The sequence below is a fragment of the Aphis gossypii genome, chromosome 2 (genome assembly GCF_020184175.1).
Source record: "Aphis gossypii isolate Hap1 chromosome 2, ASM2018417v2, whole genome shotgun sequence".
NCBI classification, from domain to species: Eukaryota; Metazoa; Arthropoda; class Insecta; order Hemiptera; family Aphididae; genus Aphis; species Aphis gossypii.
In genome coordinates, this window is record NC_065531.1 from 27,090,205 (window position 1) to 27,111,876 (window position 21,672).

At 22.3% G+C, this 21,672-nt stretch overlaps 2 protein-coding genes across 5 annotated transcripts in view; both read right to left on the reverse strand.

The window, feature by feature from the left end:
* LOC114131900 (branched-chain-amino-acid aminotransferase, cytosolic) overlaps positions 1 to 21,672 on the reverse strand; it is a 484,947-nt gene that overhangs the window by 222,602 nt on the left and 240,673 nt on the right. The gene's annotated exons all lie outside the window — the stretch shown is intronic.
* Positions 1 to 21,672, reverse strand: part of LOC114131908 (leucine-rich repeat-containing protein 24) — a 137,506-nt gene that overhangs the window by 69,759 nt on the left and 46,075 nt on the right. For all 4 annotated transcript variants that reach the window (XM_050201299.1, XM_050201300.1, XM_027997247.2 and 1 more), the window contains one exon: positions 4,168 to 4,249. The gene's annotated coding sequence lies outside the window, so the exon portion shown is untranslated. The remainder of the gene's footprint in view (positions 1 to 4,167; positions 4,250 to 21,672) is intronic.

Consider the following 21,672-nt stretch of genomic DNA (forward strand, 5'->3'; position numbering starts at 1 on the left):
AAGGGACCGGTAGAGTGTGGGTGGTAGAAAACTAGAGGGGAACCAATCAAGCGAGCAAAGTTCGAACACTATAGTATTCGCTACTATCTAAATATATACCACCCCACCGTCAGTCAATGTTGGCGGAACTACCACACGACCTCATTGATTTTAATTAGCGACGAGAACAATACGATGCAAATTTTGTGCAAGCCGTTACCACCACCTCTTCTATTGCTTCGGTCGCCGCTGATCCGTATTCCCTAACCGATTTACCACCTTTGGGAATGGTCATCAGTTAATTGACTTTCTGCTCGAAATTAACATGTTCTTATTTGAATTAATTATTTTTGACATAAAAAAAAAAAAAATAAAATAAAATATTTCAAAATATTAAAAAAACTTATTTATATTATATAAAAAAAAATTATTCTTATATGCAATAAGTATGTAAATAGTATCAGAAATGTCTTTATAAGAAATAAGCTACTAATTTTGTCGTAGGACAGAATTATATTATCACTTGAAACACTTGTGGTCATATTTAATTTTAATGAGTCTATTTATAGATAACAATTATAAAAAAAATCGTTAAAACTCGTGATTCATAATTGATTTTATTTTTATGTAAATGTATTTTTTATCACCAAAAAAAAAAAAAAAACAAAATTTAAATACAGTGTAAGGTTTGTAGTGAAATATAAATTATGAAAAATATAGGATGCACTATCATTATGTTATTTTAAAATTTTTAAAACTTAATTTGATAGTTATTTTATAGGTTTTAATTTAGTAATAATATATGTACCTAAAATTATTATAATTAAGTAATTGTTCTAGATATACATAGTATAAGAATAATGACTTTAAGTCTCATATAATAATATACTGTTGAAAACTTTGTAACTACCTACCTATTATAATACTGTGTTCTACTTACACATTATAGTAACCTGAATTTGCACTTTCATCAGATGTTTAAAGTTTAAGCAGTTTTCTTAACTTTGTGTTGGTATTTTATATTTGTGCTAATGTAAAATAGTAATATAACTTTGTAACTTTTTTTTTTTAACACTTAATTGAATATTAAATTTTTAAGAAATGTATTTTAATATATAAGGGTGAATGATCAAACAAATTATTAAAAATATAATATTGTGAAGCTTATATGATAAATTAGTCAAATTCACATACAATGTATTCCATTATTTATAATAATTAACATATTAAAAACATTATTGGGACTAATAATAGTTTTTAATAAATTATATTAAATACAATTATATTTTAATTTTTCGTTACAAAGACAAAGACAAAACAAAATAATAATAAATTATATAATATTATTAAATTAGAACTTATAATTTTTTTAAGGTATTTTAAACTTAACATAACTATTCGATATTCATATGAACAAAATTAAAAATATCATTATTCAAGTAGAGACTCTTAAATTGTTTGAAGGTACTCATATTAAAACTTATTTGACATGCCCCAACATGTTTAAAACCTACAAATATATACGTGGGATCACTCATTCACCCGTTTAAAATATATTAAACACATTTCTTGTTATTCTTGAAATTGAATTTGAAAGTTTGAGCATGAAATTAAAATGTCACGAGGGAAGAAGAACTTTAGAAAAGTGAGATTATTAATTCATTTATAATCTAATTACAAGCGTTTTAAGAAAATTAATCTTGTTTGTAGAATACTAACATGCATATGTACATGGAAATTAAAAACTTTGGAAAGATTACAGATAAATACACATATATTCTTTTAAAATATTAAAGTACACACATATATTTTAAACGGTAATATTTATATTTTTTTTATAACTATGTATGGCATTTTATTTTCATTTATTGATAGGTAAGTTTATACAATTGTATTATTATGAATTATTTCAAAACACTCTATACCAAAACAAAAAATAAAAGAATGATCAACGATAAGAAAGTTAAACAATTTAACTTAATTTCACAAGAAAACATAAAAGATTTTAAATGAACACAATTTAAGTTTATTTTAAGACACTGAAAACTATAAGAAGGTCATGTATATAATAAATTTACTTCAACTATAGTCTGATTAATATTTTGGATGTCAAGTAATTACAAAATATTGATTATAATATTTCTATACATTAATAACAACTTTCTTTATAAGACTACATAAAAACTTTGTTTTTGTGATTTAATGTGGTAATTGTATAACTTAATATTCATAGTGATTATTGATAATAAATTATTATGATCAATTTATTAATAATAATAAAATTATCGATGTGAATATAATAGTTTTAGTGTTTAAAATCAGCTGGTAACGTTAATGCATCGATCATTTATATATTTATTTTAAATGTATTACATCAACAAAAATTGTACTTAAAATATTATTTTAAATAAATTGTTTGATTTACTTAAAGTATTTTATTACAAATATGTTAACCATATAAAAACATACACGATACACCTACTATAATATTCATCGACTAGATTTGTCGGAAGTATTTAAAATATTTTAATGATGTGTGGTATAAGAATTTCCCTGATTATAATTATTACAAAACAGTTAAAGCCCTTTTTAAAATGATTAATATATAATAATTTTTGATATCCTGTAAATTTAGATAAATGCAGAATAGAAGAATTTAGTTTCCCAAACTTCAATTCATTTAGATAAAAGTGTTTTTTTAAAAAAATCTAAGATATCTATTTAGAATTATGTTCTAGTATATTTCAATTAATTTGAATGTATTACTAATAATTCATAATAAAAAGTATATTAGATAATAGTTTATTCGTTAATAATTTTTGTATTTAATGTGGTAGTTAGTTTCGGTTTTCCTTGTTTGAAATAAAAATGGAGAACTCCTAGTTTAAATTAAAATAAAGTCAAAAATATAGTTTATTCTATAAATGGCTTGCATACTTGCATGTTTATATAACAAAATTCACATCTTATAGCTTATATTTTTATAGTTAGATTTAAATTGATTCTTCCTATTTATCTATTTTTTTAAGTCATTAATAACCAATTTATTAGACCGAGGAAGTAGTTACTGTTGTGGGGTACGTTTCGTGTTATTCGTGTTAGTCATTGAGTAGGTAACCATAATAAATGTGTTCATTTCGAATTTAATTATTAGCTTAAAATATTACCTGTGTTAAATGATATTAATAACATTAATTATGAACTATAACGTAATAAACTCATACTCAAAATAAACAATATTGATATGACATTAATTTTGAACTAAAATTTCTTGTACTTAAAGGAATAAATCATTTTTCTAAATGCATTTTAATTATAAATGCTCTGTTATCAACTTATGTAAAAATCCTACGATATTTATTTAATTATAACAAAATTATAAAAACCATTCAAGGAGAATCTTTTATTTTATGACTATTCAATATCATCATACACCATTATCAAACTATTATATTGAACGAAATTTTAGATTTAAAAAATAAAAATATAATACATACTAATGTTTTTGAGAATTTATAAACTCATTTAATGTTAATTTAATTTTTTTTTTTTACTTGTGTGCCTGTGTATTATGTTAAATAATATTATATTATACACTAACCGTATAAGTAAACTATAATTATTTATAGATACTAACTGCATACACTGAAATGAAAATCGTTTATTTCATTCGATATTATTAGCGATTTATGGATTATTAAGTGGATTTAAGATAATTTCATAAAACAAGTTTATTGAAATGGACGATAAATAACAAAAGTTGGTATTGTTATCTACTTATCTGAGTTTCCAAAGTTTAATCTTGTTGATTATTTTTACAACAAATGGCTTAGGTGTTAAGTTACTAATCTATAAACTTGAATCACAATATTGCCTTGAGATATGTTGTTATAGCATTTTCGTAGCCTAGTAGTTTATCCTTCTTATTTGAAACCATCATATACCTCGTGGCAGATTTTGTCTCAGGATACACACAGTACACTAGACCAACAATTATAAGGTACACATACTAGGGAGATTCCTTTGATAATATTAATCGAGACTTATCGAGATATTGGCACTTTCAATTTCCACGTGAAATACAATGTAATACACTTGAAAAAATCCATAAAACGTCTACAGAATTTTGAAATTGTCTTAAAACACTACTATGGTATAAGTCATTGTTTATTTATTTGTTTAACTTACCAAGTTTTCAAATCCACGCATATAAAACACAAAATATGGTTTCACATTTGTTCGTCCTGGCTTAATTAGCACTGAACTGCACCTGAAAATAGTGAAAATTTAATTAATTTACTCAGTTAACATAAATGATAGATAGGTATAAACTAAGATATGTTGCTTTTGAAAGGTAAATGCAATTTATGACTTTATATCGACGAACCGGAAAAGTGGGAATTCCTACAGTGTTAAGCGAATTATAAGATAGACAAAATGTAATTATAATAATTATAAGCACTTAATGTCTAAATGGAGGTATTATTTTGAAGTATGACAAAAACTACGGTTTTAATATAATACAATATTGCTGTTTAACAAAATTATGATACTCAATAATATTTTAGAACAATATGACATTTACTATTACAATAATTTAATTTATTTTAACTATTAATTTTTTTTTTTTTTTTACTAGGTATTCGTAAAATAAAATTGTTTATGAAAAATTAAATATAAAATTAATTTAGTTAAATATATACTAAAATTACTGCTATAAAAATTAATCAAATAAAGTAAAAGCTAAATAGTTTGTCAATAAATAAAATTGAATGTGACAATTGTATTGTAATTTGTGTTGATGTTAACTATGAAACATTTTGAATATTTTTTTGAACTTGTTAATATGTCTAATGAATTGTAATACATTTTTTCATAACTATTAAAATCTCGTAACCAGTCAATTGTATAACATAACAGTTCTAAAAATATAACTGTATTTAACTATTTTTATTGTATTTTCATCTTAATTGAAAATATTTTGAATCAAAGTAAATAATTTCTTTTTTCAAATCAGTATTGTACAATTTTGTATGTGGTTTAGTAACATGATTTTTTTAATAATTTGAAAATTATTACTAATAAAACATGACACATTAATTCATTAATTGTCATAATATTTTTTATTTTTATTTTTTTTATTACACCAAGGATTTACCTGTTATATGAATTTAAAGTGTTCACTTGTAATTGTTTTAAAATATAGTCAACAGATTAATGTGTGTTTTTTAGAGTTGTCTGTATCAAAAAATATCATTATTTAATATATAACAATAATATTTTATGACATTTTTTTTTTTTTGAAAATCATTGAAATAAATATATTTTTATTACAATTTTATGAATTCGTTAGAATAATATGAGTATGTGTGTATGTTTTTTTTTTTTTTGATAATAATATAAAATTTAAAATCAATGGACAATGATATATCAATGTATGAGCCATTAATAAAAAATAGGCCAATAAGTACCCAACTTAAAAAAAAAGAAGATATATATTATTCAGTTTTTATTAAGTTACGCTATAATATGTGCACGATAACGATATGCTAAATATTATTTAGACAATAAACATAAATTATGTATTCACAATTATTGTCAATGCATACTATAGTATTATTCTTAGAAACTATAAATTATTCCATTAAGAATTGCCTGAAAGCTTATATTATAATTATGTAAATTAAATTTCTTGATAACGGACCTTAAAATTGAATGGTTTGTGTGAATAATATTTGATGTTCACTTATTTTAATGCTATTGTGTTTATCTATTGTAATTGTTTCAAACATTACCTAATAACATTGTTGGAATTAGAAAATCCTATTTTATTCTAAATAATGTGCATAATATGTAGGTAAATTGCATATTTGCATATTATATTCAAGCTTAAATGGTACCTACATCAAAGTCTGAATTATATTCTGTTTACATTATACCACGCTGATGCTTATATTACGATAAATTCTTTTCAATATATGCATTGGGCTTATACAACTGTTCGAATAAAATGGTATATCATATTTATATTGTTCTGTTTTTAATAAAATACTGAAAAAAGTATAAGTTAAAGTGACATAATATATAATTTATAGAAATGTATATTATAATTTCAGTTTTCACTTATTAAAAATTAACTAAAACATTAAGAAATACTCGTTTAAAGTAAGAAGTAAATTGTATTTTTGAAAAAAAAAAATCGGAAATTTATCTTCTGTGTGGTAAATTTCGATTGTACTTTGTTTATTAAGTATTTTATTGTAATGGATGTGTTGAATATCATTGTTGAAAAAATGATAAATCGTTGTTTACGAAATACGATAATGAAAGGAATCTACGTGTCAGATTCTATTTTTAATAATATTTAGTCATTTATTTTTCTATTATAATGTACAAGAGTATATATGGTGAGTTTAATAAGCTTTTACTAAAAACAAAAATACTATGTTATAATTATTAGTTATTATAAGACTCAAATAATTGAAAATAATTGGTATCAAACTAAAAAAGCTGTACCACCATACTGTAGAAATGTATGAATTAGTTGGTCCATATAAGTACAATAAATACACTTACTGATTAAAATTGTTACACAAACAAAATATTTAAAAAATAATAATATTTTATTCACTTATACAATAATTTAAATAAATCTTAAATTGATATAATTGTTGAAATGCAGGAATTTAAGTTTAATCATTTTTATAATTATTTTATTTTAATTGAGTTTGTAATTCGTTTAATTAAAGCTTGAAAATTAATACAAACTTAGTTTTATTTTGTTTATTGTTTAATACCTAAAATATTATATTATATATAAATATTTATATTATGATTTGTGATTTTCAGCACTTCATTCAACTAAGTATAACATAGAATGGTATTTAAAAAAAATTGTTTTAATTATTTTCAAATATAATATACTTTTAAGATACAATACATAGACTATAGAAATTTATAGAAATATTATAGCGAGTAATTGTTCAAAAAAAGTAACATACGTATTTTTGTGTCAGATAATTTGTCATTACTTCTATAATTCCTAATAAAAATTAAAGAAGTTATTGAAAAATGTATTTTATTTTTTATTTTTAGTTTCGTAATTATAAATGTGTATACTTAGTGGTGTTTATATTCCATCTAATTATCCACTCCAATTCTATATTATTTATACAAGTTACGTTCAGAATCTAATTATTACATACGACAATCAAAACTTTATTGTCCATGGTAACTTTAGTATGTCTGCTGTAAATTAATCTATAAATAAACCTAATTAATATTTATGCATATTCATTAATTATTGGTACTAGAACACAAACTGTCCCTTATAATATAATGATTATATTTATAATTTCTAACTAAGTCGTTAGTATTTTGAACTTATTCAGTTCGTTGTAACTTGTAACCTTTGTCTAGTATATGAAAATAAGAATAGGTATCAGTCTAGTGTTATTGATTTTCATAATCACGCGATTAAGAAATATCGGTATTACTTCAAATTAGCTATTGATTATCATTATGTCGTCAATATTTAATGATTTACAATCTTAAATTAATTTTCATAAACAAGATAATTTATACATTTTAAATGTATTTCAATTGGTTAATCAGATAAATTAAATTTCTCAATTCAATATGAATTTAGACACCTACGGTAATTATTATAGTATATCGTTATAGTATTATGGAAATCGTATCACAACTCACAAATAACTACAAATATATTAGCACCATTATACCATTATAATACAAGTCACCATTATTATTTAATTAAGTATATTGTTAAATAAATACAATTTTAATAAATATTATATATATATATATATATAATTAATATAAATTATATTTATATTATATTAAATTATGAAATTATTATAATATATCACAAATTCATTAATGTTGAGGTGATTAAGGATGTACAGATATGGTATGATAATACCTGTAGAATAATAATTATATGAATGAAACAAACAGCCTTTATTTTCTAAAGAATAAAAATACGTTTAACAACGCTTATCTCGTCTTTTTTGAAGTTAAACATTTTGATTTGAGATTAAGTTGTGATCTTAAATATTGTATTGCAGTAAATGAACGTTAAAAAGTATTTGTTTTCTATTAGAAAGAAGAATGTAAACAAATCAATGGATAAACGTTTGAAAGGTTTATAACATAAATTTATTTTTTTATTAGGTACTATTATTTATATATTGAAAATATATTACAAATATTAACACACAAGAGTCACTAAAATATAAATTCTATCATCACAGCAATGTTAAACTACACCGTTGCATGTATATAATTTATATTGTTCACTAATCAGTACATGGGTGTCTATAAGCAACTTTATAACAATACTTAAAAGATAACTATGATGTGTAATATTTTATAACTGATTATCTACATGACACCATAACATAAAGTTGGGTAGTTTACATTTTATATATTCCATAATACTCTATTGTTAATATTTTTCTATTTGTGACATTTTTTTTTTTTACCTTGGCCTTTTTGCTGCGACATTATAACATTGATTCGTCTACTATGAATGATATGTTAAACTTTTCAACTTTGACGTAGATTTCTTGTGTTACCTATTCTAGGGGTGGTTTTTCTTCTTGGTTTTTAAAGCATTTGATTGATTTCATATATCTTAAGATAAAAACTAGGTAATGCTATGCATAAAGTAATGCGTAGCCTATAAGATTATCGTATTTTTTTTCTAATCAGTGGAAAATAAATATATAAATAGTATTGTAGAAAGAATGTTATGAAATGTTAATTGAAACTACTAAATCAAAATTTTCTCAAAAACTTTTTAAATATAGAAACGAGAATAATTAAATCTAACTTATTTCTATTAGTTCTAATATTATTATTAGCACTAATATACCTACTTATAATACACTTACTTATAAGAGGTTCACTTTTTTCGAAATTTCTTAATTTTTTTTACATAACTATCTGTCCAAGGCTGATTAGGCATTATAATAATTGATAAATCGTATCGAATTAAGCGAGCGTATATAATGAAAGTTTTTTTTTAATTTTGGAACGTTTAAATTAAGTGTTAATTACCAACCTCGTGATTACAATCTAGTAAAAATTGATAATGATATTCAAATATTAGTATTGGATGGATTACCAAAGAAACTACTTCAGTAAGTTTACTGGAAAATGATTTTTAGAAACGGAAAATTTGGAATGAACATATCTTTTAGCACTTAGACATTTTTTTTCTCGGTTCTAAAACATTCAAAAACTGTTGTTCTTTCATCGACATTTTAAATAAATAAATTTCGTTTCAAATATCCTTTTTATATATCTGATGTAATTATTTTTATAACTATTTTAACAAAACGTCGAATTATGTCATATATTTTACGTGTAATAAATGTATTACATATGTATTAAATGTTTTATTTACATTACTTACAGTTTCTTTTTTATTATTATTATGTATATATTTTATTCATTTATTAAAAGCATAATATTAAAATCTATACATTTCTTTGAACAATAAGTAATTTTTATATTAGATTGGATAGCCGAAAATTACAGAGTGAGAATGTACTCAGTAGTTCCACCCGAATTATAACAATATCAAAAACCAAATTAGCGTATGAAATATTTTTATGAAACGCAATTTATTGAAGTAATATTATTATTTGTAACATAAATTAATTTTATGTATTTCCAAATTTAATATGAAAACATACAAAAATAATTGAATTGAATAAATTATGTTTTTTGCTATATATCTATATATTATTTAATAATTATAAAAATATATTGTTTGAAAAAATTGTTTAGGATAAATACCTCTACACCTACCTACTATAAAATGGTACAATTAATAACTGATGTATATAGTGGTCATATTGGAACAATATTTTATGATTCACAAATCAATAATAATGGTAGTATTTTAGATTACACGTCTTAATGTTGTAGGCAATATTTTGAATTAAAATAATAATGATTATTAATTTAATTTAATTTTTTTAAACCTACTTAATTTGTTCAATTTTCTAGATTGTTAACTTTTCAGAAAAATAAGTAAACTATTTTTTTTTTTACTCATTAGCAAAATAATTATTTATTTGAAAAGATAACTATTTAGTTATAATAAGTATAAAAGTTTAAAACATTTTTTTTTTTTTAATGATAGCTTTTTGAAACATAAGCTGATAAATAAAATAGTCAAATATTTATTGAACATACTTTATATAATAATATATAGAATATATATTATATATATAGAGTTTAACGGAGTGGCAATATTTTTATTCTATTTTTGTTAATGATACCTAACATGCTAATTTTTTTCGACGATCTGAAACTACTTTAAGTCATTAAAAATGCCAATTATATTCTTTAACCTCTCTGTGAAATTAATATTACATAAATATTCATGATCGGTGCGTAGAACCTTGATTATATTATAGTGACAAAATGTAAATTAGCTTTCTTTACGCGGTCAAGATCTCCAATATCTTCTTCTCGAGAAAATAAAAGGTTAATGCAAGTATACGCTATATAGTAACTATAGTTAAATAATGACAAATCTATACATTCAATACATAATTTTAGTTATCTATGTTTAACTCAAATAATATGATGATATAATGGTATAGTATAATAAATTATTATCAATTTCTATATTATTATTATTTTTACTCATACTATTATATTGTATATGTTAGAATTCAATTGACTGAATATGATGCAATAATTATAACGCACAATAATATAAAAACTAAATCATTTTTGGAACAAGCATGATTTTTTAATATAGGTACCTACTCTGGAAGGTCCCTAAAACCATCGTAATACATCACGTGTACACGAAATATTGGATAAACTATACTTGTGTACGTATAAATGAGCAGTATTCGTATGGTGTATTTATATGCGTCTATAATCCTCACCACGTAGACGTCTTGACTTATGAGGATAACATGTATATTATAATAAGTCACTTCTGTTTTCAAATCGTCTGATTGTATTTTATCAACTTTGTCTATATTTAATTTGAACTTTATTCATAATTTATAATACTTTAATGTTCATTGGTCTAAATGTTTTAACTATTTTCTAGTTCAAGACTTTGAAATGCTCTTAATATTTGAAGTTACCTAATATTCTGTAATGTAACTTATTATTTTCGCATTATTTAATTTGGATAATAAGTTCATCTCTTGATTGTTAAGTTATTAAAATATTATATATAAAAAAAGGTAACCATCGGATAATACTTTTTGTTTAATAATTTTTCTTTAGTTAGATTTTACTTTAAAAGTGATTTACTAGAATTCAAATTATCTTTATATTCCGACGATCCTTTAAGTCGTTTAGGTAGATTTACAGAGCTGAGGTAGTTTGATTCTACAATTTTAATGATAGTGTTTTGATAATATCTATGGTAGTTATACGTTTTTTTTTTTTTTTTTATTACTTGTAAGGAGATAGATTATAAAATAATATTAGTATGTCTATCGAACTATCGGAATATACTCATAAAGGTGATAATTACATTATATAGCGTATAATAAATATAATATACAAAAAACAAACAAAAAAGTGACTGCAGGTACCAGGTTAAATGGATCAACCGACATATTATGAAGTATTAAAGATACTTGCATAACCATCAGTTATATATATATACATAAAAAAAAAGTCTCCCTTGACTCAAATCTGCTTTTAATTTTATAAACTACGTGTAACTTTGGTATTGATAGAAGAGACTATTATAGAGGCTTTAAAAGTGCTAACGAGACTGATTTAATGAAAATGCATGTTCAGAGAAAAACGAACAATAGGCTTTACTGAATTGAATAAAAGTAGCATGCATTGTAAATGTATTTTTTCTTATCAAGGATATATAGCACAGTGAAAAGACAGTTACTATTACAAAGTTAATAAAAGCTTAAAAATGTGCAACAAATCTTCATTTATTTTTAGTATGATAGAATAATAAATTGCAAAAAAATAAAAAGTAAGATATATCGAGATATATTGAGTGGGTTATTGAGCCGGGTCTTTAAATTTGAAAATTACTATCAGTCATTGTATTTTAAAAACGAAACACTGCCGGTTCAAACACAATTATTTTTTAAGATCGATTTTTTTTTTTTTTTTAATTTATAATAATAATAATGCAATGTGAGCAAATTACTTTCACTTGAAAATTGTTTCCAACCATTCAAGCCATGTTTTTTTTTTAAATATATTTTTATGGATTGTTTATATTATTATTATTTAAAATAGGAAAAAATACAAATAATTTTATTTTTTTTTAGAGCAGATTTAAAGGTTATAAATAACAATAGTCAAGTACACAAATTTAAAATTAAATTATGAAAAATATTTTACCGAAAAATGAATTTTAATTTTTCTTAAGACTATCATTCATAATTAAATGTATTTATTAATATTTTAATTATTGAGAAAATATTTGAAAACGTTTTTTTTCTTTTTAAAATTAAAAGACCTAAGTAACCCTTTTTTTCGTTGTATCTGTTTCATTCAAATCTATAGCGAACAGTATTTTTTAATTTTTAAAGGTCGATTGATGACATAATTTTTATTTTAACTGAAATATATTGCAGTATAAAATATCTTTTAAATAAAAATAATAACACTTAAAAATGATTAAATGTATTATATTAGAGTATAAACTATAATTTTAGTTTATCTTTAAATATTATTTTATGAAATTATTCTAATTAACTTTAGTCATATTTTTAGTACAATTTTTTTCAAATCTATGTATAAAATCAAGATGATTAAAAACATTTACCAAATTAAAAATAATTAAAATTTATCTAACTTGTCGTCCAATTACATTATGACGTTTGGTTATAGTTAAATATAATTAATTTTGATGCTTATGTGACTTGTACATATATTGAATTAATTGTATAATATTTATTTTATGGTTTCAAAGTCGTATATTTTGATAGCATTTTAAAAGTATGACATTGTTTAATATTTTACCATCGTTTGTTTTGTTTATTTTTAATGTATTTGAATGATGAAAGTCAAAGTAAAACATGTTTATATTTATGTATTATTGTTATTATTAATTTTTTTTTTTGTCTGGAATTTAGGAAAAGTTCCATGGTAAATAATTGTGTACATCAAAACAAAACACAAGAGAAAAGTCATTAATAAATATTAAACGAATTAAATTTTAGTTAAATAATTTTTAATTGGGGACATTTGTATATCATATATTAATAGTTTTTTTTTTTTATTATAAGTTCTATTTAAAATATATATACCTAAATTATATGTTATTTAAATGTTTTCTACGTGTAATTGTAAATCTGTTATCAGTTATCATCAATAATATAATAACAACAGTCAACTAGCTTTAATTTTCATAGAAATGTCGTCCAAGTTTCTACTGAATATATTTTCCTGCAAGAATTCATTAGTTGACCAAGAGAATTATCTGACGTCCATTTCATTTAGTATGAATAAATTATAATTCCAACGATGAAAATTACATCATAATTACCCGGAAAGTCATAAGTAAACTTTCTCTATGAATGAATTTACATTAACTGTCAACAATAGATATAAATATATTCATTGTATAAACACTGTCTATTATTATACAATCATGTATATTGTATATATTATATGATAGATATATTTAACTATTAAAATAAATCGTTTAATTTTACTAATAAAAAAAATAATAAGTTTTTATTAACGTGATTAATTAGTCTTTTATGTAATACTTAACGTATTATGTTACATAGGTACCTACTTGATTACTTGACATTTAATTTTGGATAGTGCATATTGTAATACAAAATTATTTTGTATAATAATCACAAACTTTAACGAATAGCTTTGAATATATGATTTAAATGTAGCAATTACAAATCACTATAAAATGTTTAGGATGAAAATTAGTATTGGTACATAGATTTTATTTATATTCATATTATATTTTTATTAAAAATTATAAATTGCCGAAGTTGAAATAATCAAGAAATATCTAAATAGTTATATATTTTAATGTATAGTTATTCAAATGCCATCGTTATTTTATTAATGTTTATTTTTTTCCACGTATACATACTATTATAAGCTAAATATTTTACACATAAATATTTGGTGAAAAATGTATCATTTCAAACATATCGAAATAAGTATTTAACGTTTCTATGTAGGTATGTATAATATATGTATTTAAGTAAGCAAGTATGGATGTATGTATGTATGTATGTATGTATGTATGTATGCACGCGTGAATTATGTATGTTTAGGCGAGAAAAAACAATCTAGCATTAAATATGTTTGTAGTGGATTTGGTTTTTAGTGTACTTGTTTATTGAAAAAAAAATGTTTAAATAATGTGTGCTACGTACATAATACAACTCTCGTTGACCGTTTTACTACACGACAAACTGTTAGTTGTCAGAGATAGTATAGTAAATAATGATAGGTGAGATGGAGACGGGGTGAGATATATCGATCTAACAGACAGAAATTTAATCAGCAAGTTTTCCGACCGGTGGTGGCGTCAGTGGTGATGGTGGAAGTGGTGGTGGTGATGATGGTGGTGTCGGTAGTGGTAGTCCAATGGTAGTGCGGTTTTGGCGCGCTTTAATGCGCCGAAATATCGGTTAAGTCTCGGCCAGCCATAAAAAGGGGCTAAATGAAAAATGACCTCTATAGTCACCCGTTCTTCTGTAAACCCACCGTTAATCCGATTTCTCGTTGGTCCGTCACCATAAAATTTTTTTATTTATATTATCACATCCGTGAAACTCAAAACATAACTGAACACACCCACATGTGTCCAATACGATCATTTTCCACATTAAACCTAAACCAGATAAATATTTGTTTCCTCTACTTTCCCCCTCTTTATCATCACTCTTAAAAGCGTGTTTATTGTCTGTTGATATTGCGGTACGCTTTTACAACGAAAGATATGATATTATTTTTATTAAGCTGCCTTTAAATTTTTCGAGAGAATTGAAATGAGTGTCGTTAACAGACGCATTTACTATTAACGGTCACGCCAAAAATCACCAGATCTTAGTAGACATTGCAGTAGAGTTATACGAACGCCCGTACACACCGATATTATGTAAGTCGTTAAAACAAATGAAAAAATGTATTTGGTAGATATATATCGAATCAAATATGGTATAATATGTTTGGGCGTATAACTGAAATAATAAAAACTAATTCAACTACGTTGAGATATTAAAAACAATTGATAGTAGGAGTCAGCATTAAACAATAATTGTTTAAAACCTTAATCATTTATAATATGTACTTAACGTAAATTAAATTATTTTTTTATCCATAAATAAACATGTATAGGTACCTAATAATAATGCAATAATATAAAGTGCTAAATCGTTTATATTATCGAAATAAAAATTAAATGTAATATTTTCTTAGTCATTAATAATATTATGAAAAAATGATTTTATTAATTCACCATTAATAATCATTACGCAGAACATCTTTAAAATTTATTTTATATCGAAAAAATATATTCTATCATAAATTGAGAAGTAATTAAGTAGGTAGCCATTATCATGGATATATTATACATATATATAAATAAAATGTACATAATTGAAAACAAATACATTTTGTTACAAATAAAGACAGATATATATACATATGTTAATGTGTATAGAATTAAATTTATAATTATAAAATTCAAATTAAATACATTGTGTTGACTTTCACTCATTTTTAAAATTTATTCATCATTGAATTAGCACATAGACAATCCTTTCAAAATACAGTTAAAAAATAGTAAATTGTATTTGTTTTTTCATTAGATGGTTCGTTTTAGGATCAAGTATTAACATAATGTGTGTAATACTAAATAATAAATAATAATATCCAATATAATAAAAAAAAAAAAAACAAAAATTAAAATATTTAGATAATAGTTTATGAAAAAATGTACTTATTTAGATAACATAAATTATTTTTACATATTTAGAATAAAAAATACGTTTAAAAAAATATAAATAAATATTTATAAAAATGTTAAATGGTTACCACCTTCTGTACATTAGGCGTTGAGTATAGGTTTCACTGTTATGAATGTATTAAACTTGATTTCAATGATATATTATTGTATACGAAAAATGATTCTAAGCAAAGACGGTCTGCCAGTTTATATTATCATTAAGTATATTTCAAAATATTATGTTTTTTTTTTTTTTTTTTGATATAGCTATTAAAATCATTTATTTATTAATTTATACATTTAGTATTACGGTAGTTTGATATAATTTGTACCTAAGTAAAATATCGCTTTCATTACGGTATATTATTAGTATTTAATTATTACAATAATTTGTACTTATACCTTATAAAACTAATTAAAACAACTCAAAATTGAATATAATTTTTCTCTAAATATTGTATAACAATAAAAATAGCTTAAATAGTATAAGTAGATAATATCTTAAAATAAATCAATAATTTCATATAGCATATAGTAATATTGGCGTCTATAACTGTTTTACTTTTATTTTATCTATACATAGTCAATAGATATATGATTGGATATAAAATATTTAAAGTAAATTTAATTGTTTTCTCAACTTCTAATTTTTTTTTATCTTCTACACAATGATTTTGATAAGATATTCAAAAATCATAAAATATTTCAGTTTAAAAACGATACATTGTGGTAAAAAAGGGATTTAAATTTATTTGCGGAAAAATCACGGATACAGAGTGTTAGGTAACTACTGCAAAAGAAGAAAGAGATGTTGATAAAAATAATGAATATAAATATTATCATGAAATACAAATAAAGTGGTTAGAATGTGTGGATATCTGGTACGAACCACGTAACGATTATAGGTTAAATTATTATTATAGTTGTACTATTATAGCCAATATTAAATCATACCATAAATAACGTATTTTTCAATATTCAATATAAAATCTATAAAGGTGGTTTAAACAATGATATTATGATATTTATTTTATATCATAATATCTACAAAATAATTAATATTTATTTTAATAATAATAAAAACAATAAACGATAATCAAACAAATAATTAAGAAAGTAGATACTATAACTTGAATTGAAAATTTAATGAAAACCTTCCATAATAATATATACTTCTTAGCACTTATATTTTTTTTCGGATTTTTATGGTAACCGATCTATTTGTATTCTTCAAATACAGTCAAATAATAATTCAATTTTAATAAGAAAAATAAAAATAAAACTGACATCAAATCAAATAACACTGCTACGGAGGATAGGAATTGCAGTTTATTTATTTTTAACATAACTTTACTTTTCCTTAGATGGTATTCCCGTTAAATTATTCTGCATGCAACTGAACAAATAACATAATCGTACGAATAAACAAAAATTCTCTGCAATATTGCTAAGGAAACGATCGCAATATCTGCTTGTTGCGCGTGAAATGAAAACGCAATCATCCCCGTCGATACCATATCTTTTTTTCTCCAAATGCATTTTACCATACAATATTTTTTAAATTTGTGCTATATAAATCACAGGTATTGGAAAAGTTTTATTTAATACTTTTAAATCCTATATGAAAGTTAAATAATGTAATAATAATGTTTAGTAATTACTTGTATCTACAGTTGAACGAATTTATAATTATATATATATGCATTATATTTAAATAATACCTATGTTATATGAATAATGTATTCACCTAATTAAAATTGTTTTATCTAATTAATATCATACGTTCTATTTCATTAGTGCGTAAGTTTTGATTTTAAAGTAATGTTATACAAATAGTTCGTAAGTACCTAAATAAAATATATTTTTTGTAATATAAGTATAATACTATAGTGTAATAACTAATAATATCGTTATATTTATTTTTTATATCGATATCGTGTTATTCTTTTTTTTTTCATCAATATCCATAGCTCATTTTGCATTATATTTATAAATAAATTATATATATAAAAAAAAATTAACATTGAGAAAGTCACTGTTCTATGTTATAGATTTCAAGTGTAACTTGTCATTGAATAGGTCACATCAATAGAAGAGATAAATTTGAATTCAATGATTGATTATTATACAAAGAAAATTATTTTGAGTAATGGATACTATTTGTTTTAAAAATATTTAATAATTAATTTGTGTTTTAATAAGTAATACTTAAATTGAACTTATTATTGACTAAAACATTGCTATTAAAATTAATACACCATAATATATTATATATTTGTGTAGGTATTTACATATAAGTTAATATCCATACACAGTATAAAAAGATGCACAAAAAGAGCAAAGATACATTATAAGATTTTCAAATAAGCTTGTAAAATTAATATAATGCATATAAATATTTGGTTAAAATTTCAAGTCAATATATATTATTCCTTTTTGAATAAAAATTAAAAAAAAAAAAAACATTAATTTTGTCAAAAAGTGATTTTTTATAAAAATTACAGTTCTTTTATTATTATTTCTTTTTCGTTGATTATTTTGAAAATTACTAAAACTATTTAATTTTGATCACTCTTCTCTCAATTTTAAAACAGATTTAATTTAGAACTCGTCACCATGATTGAGAATAGAAATATTTTAACTGTTGCGAGAAGTATCTTCAGGTATAAAATTAAACTAAAAAAATACACACCATTGTAAAACAAATACTTTCATTGCTCTGCCAGAATCTAAAATAATAATCAAGTTCCTATATATATATTATATATAAATTTAAAGTTTAAAAAAAAAAAAAAATCATTGATTAATAATAATTATAACAATTTTTACTGCTATATGTAAAATTTTGCCCTGGTTCTATATTTTTTTTCAAGTATTGAGCACTACAAAACTCGATTACACAGCAATTTTGTAAAATAAAACGTAGTGAGATTGCTTTTATTCATAAATAATAAATATTAATGAGTTGAAATAAATTAGAACAACCAATGACTTTATTTATACATTTTAAATTAATTATGCTCATATTAATAAAATAATCTAAAAAAATCTACATAGTATACAATAAGCTATACAATATTTTGTAAATTTTAATTAATGTTGATAATAGAATACTATCAATAATTTTATGTATTTACTTTTTTTGACAGCTGTACAAAATGTCGCAAATTAAGTTTTTATTAGTAGTGTACAATAAACCATATATTTCATCCATTCCCACATATTTTTTGTAATTAGTTTATTTAAATTTGAAATATTAAAACACATCATATTACGATATCCTTCCATTGGATTTATTTAGTACTTTGCATTAACTAATCAACATTTAAAATAATTTAACTCAAATTATGGTTATAAATATTAAGTCTTAATTCAGGTTAATTTATAATTAATTAGTGAATTATTTTAAAAATTAAAATTTATTATTTAAACATTCTTTATATTTTATACTATTTTTTGTACGAAAACATACATTTTTATATTTCTAAGCATAACAATTTTCTAGAATTTTTATACATAAAAATCGAATTTAGAACAATTATTTAATTATATTATTATAGAGAAAAACTGTATACCAGTAAAATATTTGTTTATTACTCGGTATAGATTATGTATTATGTATATCGCATAACTAAATATACTAAAAAAATTATTAATAAAATAACCTAATTTTGAATCTAGGAACTATCAATAAAGTGTTTTTAATCAAAAAAGTAAAAAAACTTAAAAATGAGAACAGTAAAAATAAAAATATTTTTAAAAGGATATTGTGTAATCCATGGACATGGATAATAGATATTAATCGTTAAGAAATTGCCCTTGATGTATACAAATCAAAAAAATTGTAAATATCATGAGCTAAACGTATTATATTATAACTATTATATATTACTTGTAAAAGATAATAATAACACAAGTTACAGGTATGTTGATAAGTGAAAAACAATGAAAGTCAATGAATACGCCTTACGTCCGTGACAAAGCCTTAGGATTTTGAGAATCTGTATTTCGTCATCATTATTTGAAAACGAATAGGGAAAAAATATTCGATGCCCCAGGGTAAGAAGCTCGTAGTACAATTTATTTATGGTAGTGCGGAACTCTTCCCAAGGGTAATCAAATTTAACATATTTTCATTTTTTTCTTCACTCGTAAAGCTTAAAAAAAGTCAATAAAAAGTTTGGGCATTAGGTAGAAAGAGAGAGAGAGAGAGTTTTAAAGGCATATCTATTACCTAGGCTATGTACTACATACATAATATACAGGATGATTCAACAAATATATACAATATACATCTTCAATAATTAATTTAATAATGTATTTGTTAAATTTCTGATTTATATTTAATTATAAGTATTGTTAAATGTATATACGACTATAATATTATATATGACTTTGTGTACTTTTGTATACTGTATTTTATTTTATATTTAATTTGTTATATTTTACATACCTAAGTCTTAAAGTTAATACTTATTTTTTCGAAAATATATTTATTGTTTTTTTTTTTTATTTGTTAATGTTATAACAACACATTTTTATCATTATAATGTTTCAATATTTTATGTTTTGAAGATCAATATTTCATTTGGATTTGTAATATATAAAAATAATTTTTCAAACACTAAGTTTTATAAGTAAATGAATTTATTACCTAATTATAAATATATTAAGTTTAGACAAGTGTAATTGAATGTCACTTGGGTACCCAGGAAAATGTTGGTCCACTACTCAACGTATCAAAATTTAAATATTTATAACTTATAAGTTATGACTAAATAACTACTAATTGGACAGATTTAGTTTTTGACAAAAATTTGTTGAATAAATATTTCCGTTTTCTCACTAATTATTATAACTATATTATAATTTCCAAATTACTTGAAAATAGCTAGAAATGTTTAGTTAGCTATCAAAAACTACCTTAAAAATTTAATAAAGCATTATTTGTACTCAAAGATGTAACGAAAAGCACAAAAATTCGTAAAGTTTATAGTGAACATAATTATAAAACGAATACATTCATCGCTCAGATCAAAAAACTTAAACATATTTAAGTTCATAGAATATAAGGATAACGTTAATTCAAAAAAACATCATGGTCGTTTCATGTCATTACACGTCATAATATTGTTTTTGTGACAATATTCTAGACACAAAGGAATTTTAAAGAACCTAATATTAAAACAATGTATAAAACAACAATGAAACAGTAACTAGTAACAATGTTATGACGAAATAATATTGTATAGAGTATACATTCCATAAAATACTAAATAAGTGTCTTAAAAAAAAAAATCAATATTATTTGGTATAGAATAAACAGTCTACAAATAAATATATACATATTATCAACACACAATATTTTTAATTTCTGAAATAATTAAATGGATGATTCTTTCTGTAATATTGTTTTAGTTACCTAAATCTAAGAACTTATTACAAATTTTGTTTATCATCAGCAGCTTACATTTTATTTTTAAAATAATGTTTAAGTTTTAAAAATAGTATATTTTATGATAGTGTTGAGATTGTGATGCAATATTAACTTAATAACAATAGTTAGATATAAATTATCTTAAGATATGTTATCTAAAATGTCTAATAATTAATTTTATTATGCTACTCTTTTAATAGAACCACAGTTTTCAAGAATTCATTTTAAATATCTAAGGATATATTTAGTTATTATAATATTATATCCTCGTTATGTTAATAAGTCT